This window comes from Lactuca serriola, chromosome 9 (genome assembly GCF_051521515.1).
Source record: "Lactuca serriola cultivar US96UC23 chromosome 9, Lser_US96UC23_V15, whole genome shotgun sequence".
Lineage (NCBI taxonomy): Eukaryota > Viridiplantae > Streptophyta > Magnoliopsida > Asterales > Asteraceae > Lactuca > Lactuca serriola.
The window spans coordinates 111254421-111265075 of NC_136416.1; the positions used below are offsets into that span (position 1 = coordinate 111254421).

At 38.5% G+C, this 10655-nt stretch overlaps 1 non-coding gene across 1 annotated transcript; it reads right to left on the bottom strand.

Annotated features, from left to right (window-relative positions):
• Positions 1-10170: 10170 nt before the first annotated feature.
• Positions 10171-10277, bottom strand: LOC145077554 (small nucleolar RNA R71). Its single transcript, XR_013693295.1, has one exon. It is a non-coding gene; the product is annotated as a small nucleolar RNA R71 (small nucleolar RNA).
• Positions 10278-10655: the final 378 nt, after the last annotated feature.

Sequence of the window (10655 nt, forward strand, 5' to 3'; positions counted from 1 at the left end):
GTCTTGAGAAAGTTGGTGGTTCAATCACTTTCTAAGTCACATAGTGAGTTCCTTTGGGACACCTATGAAACAGACTATGACAAGACCCTTAATGATCTTATCTATTTGTTAAGATCAACTTCCTTAAAACTTTATGGACATTGACAATGATGACATTCGATATCTAGTAAAGCTCTCTCTTCCCAGTGGAAAGGGATCGGCCATAGTCAACTCGGTTGACCAAATGGTAAAGAGAAGAGCTAAGTCTGTGATAGTCTCGTGTACCATTATCAAAGGGTCCATATGTTTATATTGCCAAAGGAAGGGGCATTGGTTGCGAAGCTTCCAAATTTACCTAAGGATGTTAAAGTCAATAAGTTTGACTCTACTTCAGGTAAAGACCACTATCTAACTCTGTTAAGTTTCTATTCTGAGATTCCTGATACATGATGTGACTGGGTCACATGGTGATGTTTTAAGAATCAAAGAAAAGTGAAGAAACTTAAAGAAAGAATATGCTGAATCTGATCGCATAGATGGATTTCTATCGCGTAGCTTGAAGATCGGATTCTTGAGCTACTTCTTAGGAGTTATGAGATATTGCTTAGGAATAGATAACAACAAGTTTTCATATGGATTGTAAGGATAAGTTTTTCCGCAAAGTTTTAAAATAAAAGAAAAATTTTTGATTTTATTTATTTTAAAATATCCTTACAATGGCATTTAAGGAAAAATTGTTGCTTATATGATTCCATTAAGAGCAAGAGTGGAAATATGAAATTGATTCTTTCATTTGTGGTAATGTCTAGATTTACCAAATAAGGAAAGATTCTCATCACCCAAGTTTCAATTGGACCGAAACATGGAATCATGCAAGTTATATAGCATGATGAATGAGAACTTTCAAGTTTTGGAAATTTAAGACTAATTACTTGTTCACATGGATGTGTGAGTCAAGTAAAGGACTAAGGGATCGAGTACACACTCTTGTGCACTGATTAAGTGCACCACAAAAGGTTGATAAGACTATTCGTCATAGTTTACTAAAGCTCAGTAAATATGATTATACTTACTGAGACATTGGAAAAAGGTTCCAATGTATGACAAAGCGAATAAGAAGAATCAAATTAGGCAGAAGGATAAAAAGTTTCTCAAATCTGAAAAGATGGGAGAGTACTTTAGTATCAGTTTTTGTGATCATCTTAATGATTAAGAAACCATATCAAAATTAGTTCTCTAAGGAAATCTTAGTGCATTCTGATGACTAAGAAGAGGAACTTGAATTGTTGAAATGGTTAAATCAAGAAGATGAGTCATACTTCGTTCCAATACAAGTCTTAGAGTCATACTCCAAGATTGTAACTTGAGTGACATGTCTTAAAGAAGGTTTAAAACACTTGTCAAATGTAAGAGTAAAAGTTTTCTACTCTTGTACATTTGAAATTGGTAAGTTGTGATGTTTTGGATAAAAAAAAGACCATCTTAGGCCAATTGTGTGAAGTGTTTGTCTTGATTAGAATCCACACTATCTCTTGGATATTTGACAAGGGAGTCTTATAGGTCAAGAGGACAGTGGGAGTCTTAAAGGTCTTGAAAGTATCAAGAACTAATCAAGAAGAGAACCTGAAGTTCTTCACTAGCACACGACTTGAGGTTTATAACCTATCGTGTTGACATATTCTGTGCCCATTCCAGTTAAAGTTGGCTTTGCATATGAGTTCTTAGAGTTCTCAATTTGTTGCACAATTACTTGGAAGCAATGGCAGGCCCTTGAGCTGCCAGGTGGCAAGAAATTAAGATTGAGTTCAGTCCATATGAGTTTGGATTTGTCATTATCCTTGTCTTGTGACTATGGTTTTGATAATTCACATGGATAAGAACACATACACCATTAAATCTAAGTGTCATAAGGTTTCTCTCCGATTCATGAAAATGATGGTGAGGAAACACTTTCACTAAGTAGATTTTAGCTAGATAGCAATTGTGAAATTTGCATTCTCAAAGTCGTTAGTGGAGCGTGTGTGGTTTACCGGCACACTAACCTGGACTTGTGAGAAATGGCAAAAAGGTCTAACCATTATGATTACGGCATACTTCTTCATAATTGCTTAGACGCACAAGTGTGTTATCTAAGGGAAGGTGTATGATTTTGATAAAGTTTTATCAAAACAATCTAGTGTCAGAAATCTGAACTTTGGTAAGAATGTCAGCTGATTTCTGAGTACATGTCAAAGCTAGTGGGAGCATAAGTGTCATGCTAATAATCATCATGTTAGTGGGAGCATGATAATTATGATAAGTATTGTAAGTTAGCAATGTTAATTATAGAAAACAAAAGTTTCAATTGGGAAAGAGTTGTTTTGCTATAATTAAGGGAGAGGAAATTATACTTAATCTCAAATCTATAAGCTTAGATCGTGAGGTTTGAATCATTTAGTCAAGGATATATATATGAATTTCATGTTGGAATGGCTCAACATAAGGAAATTCTGTATATGGGTCCATTATTTGCGTTCTAAAATTCGATTATGATTACGGCATCCCTTTTCATAATCGGAATTATGAGAACTTGGCAAATAGAAATGGAAATGTTATAGCAAAAGACTGGTTTAGTCTTTATGTGAGACATCATGAATCGTGTCCCATATGCTTCGGATATAGGATCGATTACATGTGCTATATTCATCCATTCTAAAATTTTCCAGATGCCTAGGGCATTAAGAAGGGAAAAGGTTTAGAACTGGATATGACTAAAAGGATTAAACAATTGTCGAGGACAATCTAAGGTTTACCAAAGATTGGTTGCTCAAGGACAGTTGGAAGTATAGTGATAATTCTGGAAGGACCATATTGACATAGTTTGTAAGGAGGCAACTCTTGTTCAGAAGTGATAGTCAAAATGGAATCTGGAAATGTTTCAAAGTTAGAATTTTCAATCTGTTTAAGATTAGGAAACTTAATGCAAGAAGGATGTTTCCAAGGAGCTGATCTCCTTTGGAATACTCTGTAATGGTTGTTGTCAAGTCTTTATGACTTTGTAGATAATCATTACAAGTGGATCAATGCATATAAGTTTAGAATCTAACAGATTTCAGTAAATGGCATGAATTTGGAATTCTTGCATTTGCAGTAAGGATTTGGGAGTGTGAAAAGAGAATCATTGAAGTTATGTTCAATTGATCTAGTTCACAAAGTAAAGATCATAGACAAACATAGTATGCATACCTGGTGTATGGCATGACTAGTGTTTAGAAAACATAGTGTGCATGCTTGGAACATGGGACAACTATTGTTTTAAATTCAAGAATAAAGTTGATAGCTGAAACAGTATACAATGAATAATGTGTAATCATATGGTGATAAATAAAAGGTGTTTTATTTATGTTCAAAGGGTTGATACCATACTGGATTCAATTATTATTGTGTTTCATTTTGCATGTTTTGACTTCCCGAATAAACTAGGTTATTCTTCCGGAATGACTAAGTTATTCAAACCATCCACAATCAGTCATATGTTGGAAGTATATATGAATTAAGACTGTCATGGGTTGGCTTGTAGAGGTCTAAGGTGTTGGACAAAGGACTACAACACTCATGAGTGCTCATAAGTTCTGAGTATTGGATTCAACCCGCGCTCATTGGAATCACTTCATGGATTTTATCATGAGTGATCATGAGACGATAATATCTTATATTCTTCAAACCTAGAGATATGAGTTGTTACTATGAGTTGGTTGTACATTGATTGCACGGAAACGCATTTGGTAACTCAGTGCTATAAAACGTGCCTTTGTGTATGATTCAACAAGTAGTAGAACAAGCCATATGAGTCGAAGTTTATCCATTCCTTTTACCTTCGGGATAAAAGCGATATCTGTGGGCCCCTCGATGATTTGATGATGACAAATGGAAGTGCTCGGCCGGGCCAGGACTGATTTGATTTGTTCAATTAGTCAGTCGTCATAAATCGGAAATCGGGAAACAACAAATGGACAGAGAGAATGATTATAATCCATGTCTCAGTCCATATGATATCTAGAATGGAGGAATATATGATCCCTTATCTAATGGACAAGTTCGTTGACAAGATCAGAGTTCGACAGCAACTTTAAGAGCTACGATTGCAAGTTACGTTTGAAGTCATACGCAATAATAGTTTTAGACTTATCCAAGTGGGAGACTGTTGGATTAATGTCTAAGTCGATAACTATATTTGGTATGTACTTGACCCGACCCGGCATGGTCCATTTGGGTTGCACTTCACCGACACAATTTATATGGATAATCTTTTGAGAATAGTATGTTTATGATTAATATTAATATATTATAAGTTCTAATATATTAATATGGAATCATATTATTTAATTAGTATTGATCAAGAATTAATTTATAATTAATTAAGTGATCAAAAGGAACTAATTAAATATGGACTCTTATATATATGGAATGGGCCAAGTTCATTTAGGTTGGGCTAAACTTTCATGGATAGTCCATGGAGTGTTTAACCCATGGATCCTAGGAAATGAAAGGTCATGGGTATTAGGGTTTAACCCTAATCCTCCATACTATATAAAGATGTCTTTGGTTGGTGAAATTGGCACTAGTGTGGATACACTAAAGAAGGGCTAGCCAATTTCACTAGAGAGAACCAAGTAATCATATTCTCTAAAGTATTACAAGGTGTCTTGGTGATTTGTGATTCCACTTGAGGCTTCCACACTATTGGGGCTAAGCTCTTAAAGCTTGAAGACATCAAGCTACATCAAGAGGTATGTATTCTATCTTGTTACATTCATAGTTTTTGTATGCTAGATTAGGATAATACCTTGGATGTTCTTATTTGCATGTATAATAGAGAAAACATAGATCCAAGGTATTTAGGGTTGCATGTACACTTAGGAAGTGTTAGAATGCTCAAAACCCAACATGGTGACCACGTGACCTGGAGCAGGAGGCTGAGGATCTGGGTCAGGATCGGGCACGGGCACGGGATCCGAGCAAGTTGATGATGGGTTATGCGAGTTCATCGCGTCTGAGATTACGAGAGGCATCCTTGAGGCGACCCCGGTCATTTTCGGGTCGATCAAGGAGGGGATCATTGAGCTGATGGAGGATCGCCTCCGAGCTTTTGTAACGTTCCAAAATACAACCCAAAAAAATTTGTTTAATAATTACTAAAACACCATATTAATATTATATAAAGTAAAACTCGTACATAAATGTCTCAAAATAATAGCAAAGTATTATAAGGAAACTATATCAAGACTGTATCAAACCACATCTATGAAAAGCTAAAACAACTCCCAGAACAAACTGAAGCTGTGGTGTGTGCGATGCCATCAACCCGAGCTCTTCCCTCTACTTGCGGAAGTACCTGAAACCAAAACTAAAACTGTAAGTACAAAGCTTATTGAGCTCCCCCAAACTACCACATACCATACAATCACATATAATCACATACTGGGCCTTGCCCACTGCATCAGACCGAAGTCCGGAAACTACATTGGACCGATGTACGAAACTAACCAGGGCCTTGCCCTCTGCATCAGACCAAAGTCCGGAAACTGCGTCGGACCGAAGTCCGGAACTAACCAGGGCCTTGCCCTCTGCGTCAGACCGAAGTCCGAAAACTGCATCGGACCAAAGTCCGGAACTGACTAGGACCTTGTCCCCTGCATCGGACCGAAGTCTGGAAACTAACTGAGAATAACATAGCATAGCATAAACATATCAACTAACATGAACACATAAACTGCATACTGCATCGGGCCGTAGCCCGGAACACATAATCCATAAACCCTGTCTGAGCCACAAAGGCATCAAACATCCTAACTACTGCATCGGACCGAAGTTCGGAAACTACTGCTAGTCAGACGGGCCGGCATTGTGGCCTTAGACCCGTTCCTACTGAAAGGAAACTCACCTTGTGACGCTGACTGCTGTAATCCTGAATAAGAAATCCCTGACGGCTGCTCCGGCTGCTTCCCAGCTATAACGGGAAATTAATACTAAATCAGAATAAGGATTCCTCTATGGGTAAAATGACCATTTTACCCCTACTATGGTGTGGGACCCAACATGGTCCAAACCTCAATTCCTTCTAAGTCCATCTATGGCCCCACTATAGGCCCACTAATGGCCCAATTTGCTATATTGAGCCTGGAATCCTTTTATTGGGCCTTACTCAAGCCCAATACCAAATCTTTGGTCCTTAGCATCTGAATTCTGATGGGCCATAAATGCCCAAGGACCCTAAGCATGAAACCCAGCCCACACTAAGGCCCAACACTCGAAGCCCAAACTGGTGGCGTACGCGGGGCGTACACCAAGGTACGCTAAGCGTACTGGCTGGTGGCCTGTACGCGCCGTGTACTTCTTTGTACGCCCAGCGTACAACCTTGTTAAGCCAACATTTCATTAAGTGCTTAATAATCTGATCCAGAAGCTACAAATCCAGATCCTAAGCTTATTCAACGACTTAAGCCATAAATTTGCTTACTTGATGGCTTACAAGTCTCATAAAGGCTCAAACTCTCACAAATAACATTCTACTTCCATAAAAACAACAAGATCTCATGTACGGTTCCATATAAGCCTCAAAGATCGAAACTTTACTGCTATGGGGACATTGGAGCTTCAAGGATAGCAATCCCAAGCTCCAAAAATGTAGTTGTAAGATAAAGGTCCCTCCTTTGGACCTAAAAGGTCCAAACTTCCAAAAACTCCTAGATCTAAACTTACAAGAGGAAAGTTGGAAGCTTTTATACCTATTTTGAATGCCAAATGAAGGAATGATCCCAGACCTATGAGCTCAAGGTACTCAAGTTCTCCTTCTTCCACTTCTCTTCTTCAAAAAAAAAAATCTCAAAGATCAAACACACACACAAGCAAAGAGCAAAGGGGACGAACTAGGGTTTCTCTGGGGTGAATGATAAGTGATGAGGCGAAATGGGAGGCAATAATGGGGTTTAAATACGTCTCAAACCCTAAAATTAAGGTTTTTCCTCTGGCCGCATACGCTGGGCATACTCTATGGTACGCTACGCGTACGCCTCTCCTTCCCGCGTTTCATTTAGTCATTACGCCCAGCGTACAACGGGTTACGCCTAGCGTACGGCTTTTAGGTAGGCTATAACTTGGCCTAAAACAAAAGCTCACTCCCATATATAATTCTATAATAGCCCAAATAAAACTTGAGAATTTAAATAAATTTATACCTCGGAAAATGATCGCTACAACTTTCACGAGTGATTTGGCGTCTGGCTAGGCGAGTACGCACAAACTGTCCTTCAAGGACTTCAGAGGGAGTGGTGCGCCGGATTTTCTCGGGGTAAAGGACCCCATTGCTGCTAGGAGATGGATCACAGACATCGAGTCTGTGCAGCTGACGAGCTTCTGCACGGAGGGGTTGAAGGTCCGCTTTGCGGCAGGATGTTTGAGAGACAGAGCCAGAGACTGGCGGGTGTCAGTTGGTGATTCCTTGGGAGCCACAACCATTGAGGCAATGACCTGGACCGACTTTGTGACTGGGTTTAGGGCGGAGTTTGCACCGGCGGTGGTGCTTCAACAGTTGGCCAGAGAGTTCCTAAACATGAGACAGACGACAGAGTCGGTGGCGGAGATTACCGCCAAGTTTCGGGAGAGGGCCTTATTGGTGTCTCAGTATGCAGGGGATGATGAGATGTAGAGGACCCGCTATCATGACATGTTGAGAGTGGATATTCGGGAGCAAGTCAGCTTCTCGGCATGCCCGAACTTGGACTCTATGATTGCCAAGGCGCGTGAAAGGGAGATTGATTTGGAGCACATTACGAAGAGGAAGTCGGATAAGATGTATGCTGATATGTGCATAATTAGTTAATTATTTAGCATACATTTTTATTCATTTTTAACTAATTATATGTATAATGTGGACAAAAGGTACTTAATAATGTTTAAATTTTGTTTTCAGTCCAAAAGACATGCTTGGGAGTCAAAGGGAATAAGGGGAAGCAATTAGAGACCAAAGAATGAAGAATTAGGGAAAAAAAGCCTTCCTACTCGGCGAGTTCACGAGCCTACTCGGCGAGTCCATTAGAATATTCCAGAAGATAAGTCAAGACTCCTGGTATGAGACGGATAACTACCATCTACTCGGCGAGTTGGGTCTGCTACTCGCCGAGTACATCCTGTTTTGTGATAATTATAAATACCAAACTATTATCCGATTGGAAAGAACTTTTGGTGATTTTGAGAGCTGAATCTGCGATTGAAGAACCCTTAGAGGAGCTAAGGAACGCTAATCTTCAATCCTTGGAAGAATCAAGGCAATTAGGTTAATCATTCCACTTAACTTTAGGAATTAAGTATGTTTAGCTTAGTTAAATCTGGTTTTGAGTTTGTTTTTATCATGACTATGAACTAAATTCGTTTTGTTTCTGTTGGGGAATACTAATTTACTCCTATGGTTAGAATATACTTTATGATTGATTGTTATTTGGTGATTTTATTAAATTAAGTTTGTTAAAAAACCTTATGCATTAATGACAACTATTTTCTGTTAATTGGAAGGTAATTAAGCTGCATGAACATCAACTTGATAACCAATTACAAATCTTATTTAATCCAAATAATTAAACTATAGAATTAATTAGTAATGAATATGAAATTAAGATTAATTAGAGAATGGGTAAATTAATGTGTGATCTTGTTTGAGAAACCAACAAACAAGAGGTTAATTGAAACACCAACTTGATAACCAATTACAAATCTTATTTAATCCAAATAATTAAACTATGGAATTAATTAGTTTAAACAATTGGCCACTGCTTGAATTGATTAATTGTCTAAGGGTTAGGAGTAATGAACATGAACCTAACCACTATAGTTGGTAACCAAAAATAATTAATCTATCATTTAAATAACCATAGGAGTGAATTAGTTGAACCTAAACCGAAACCCTTTAATAAATTTGGTGAATTTGTCAGTTGCTTTAATTGTTTAGTTAGTTAATTGTTTTAAGTGCTATGTTTAAGTTTCTAGTCTTGTAAAACTAGAGAAAAAACCCTTTACTTTTATTACTTGTTTAGTTAAAATTAGTTATTAGATTAATTTCCGTTCCCTGAGTTCGACACCCTACTTACCCAACTATACCACTAAAAGACAGGTTCATTTGTGTGCTTAATTTATTAACTAAAAGTAGGATTAAAAGTAGCTCGTTTCACACACATCAAGTTTTTGGCGCCGTTGCCGGGGAACGGTTCTAAATAATTTATCTAATTTCTAATTTTTTTCGATCCTTTGTGTGAGTTTACTGGCACAAAGTTCATTTATTCCAGATTAATAATTAGTAGTTAGGTTTTAGCATCTAAATTAGTTTTATTTCAAGTTTTGAATTCTTTCAAAAATACACTGCTACTCGCCGAGTGTATTCACACCTACTCGATGAGTACAGCAAATTGTAGCTTTTAATTTTCGTTTTTTTATTAGTACATTTTTTTGTTCTCTTTACGTTTTTATCTTATTTATTTAAGGAATTTCATGACCAGAGGATCAAACACCCCGCTGGAACCCCCGTTTGAAGATCCCGAATCCGCATTGAAAAGGAACAAAGGAAAGGACGTGGAGAACTCGAGTACACCCAAGAAGTCACCTTTGTCTAACTTGAAGACTGTTTTTGGGAAGAAAAAGAGCAGCAAAGCAGGTGCATCCAACGCATCTTTAGGAAGTGAAGAACCAATCAAGGAAGACACCGAGTACGACACCGAGGAGGAAGAAGAACTTACATACGGGCACAACTCCGATTCCGGCGATGAGTTAGCTCTTACCATGGCTAACATTGATGAAATCCCCATGGGGGAATGGAAGAAGAGGATGCGCGAAGACACTGGCCCGGGACTTGTGCAACCCGCAATTCCCGCGACTACTACTTTTGAGCTCAAGTGTCATATCCTAACATTACTTAAAGAAATACCTTTCTATGGAAAAGACCACGAAGATGCCTACAAGCATTTGGATGAAGTCAATGATGTAGCTGATTACTTCAATGTTCCAAATGTGCCTCGCAAGACTCAGCTACTTCGCATGCTTCCAGGGACATTCAAAGGCGTTGCAAAAGACTGGCTCAAATCACTTCCCCCCTGATCAGTCACCACATGGGCCAAGATGAAAGAAGAATTCATTGATCACTTTTGCCCACCTTCTAAGATAGCCAAACTGAAGAAAGCACTAGCTAACTTTGAACAACAAGCTGGAGAGTCACTATATGAAGCTTGGGAGAGGTACAAGAGCTTACTAAGAAGCTGCCCACACCATGACCTAAATAGCCAGCAAGAAGTCTCCATTTTCTATGATGGAGTCAATGTCACAACCAAGCAGTTACTTGACTCGCAAGGCCCGCTCACAAAGAAGCCACCCCCGGTGATCAAGGAATTAATTGAAGAATTCTCTAAGCACTCTAGTGAATACCACAACCCAAGAAATGATGTTACTAGGGGAGCCGCATGTGCAGTTACTGAAGACTTTTCCGCGGTCATGACTATGCTAAAAACCATGGATAGGAGGATGGATAAAATGGATCAAACGATCCATGCTATTCGGGTGGGTTGTGAAAACTGCATTGGGCCTCATCTTACTAGAGATTGCGACTTGGATGAAAATGGCAACAAAAAGGTGCAAGTTTGTTACTCAAGTGGAGA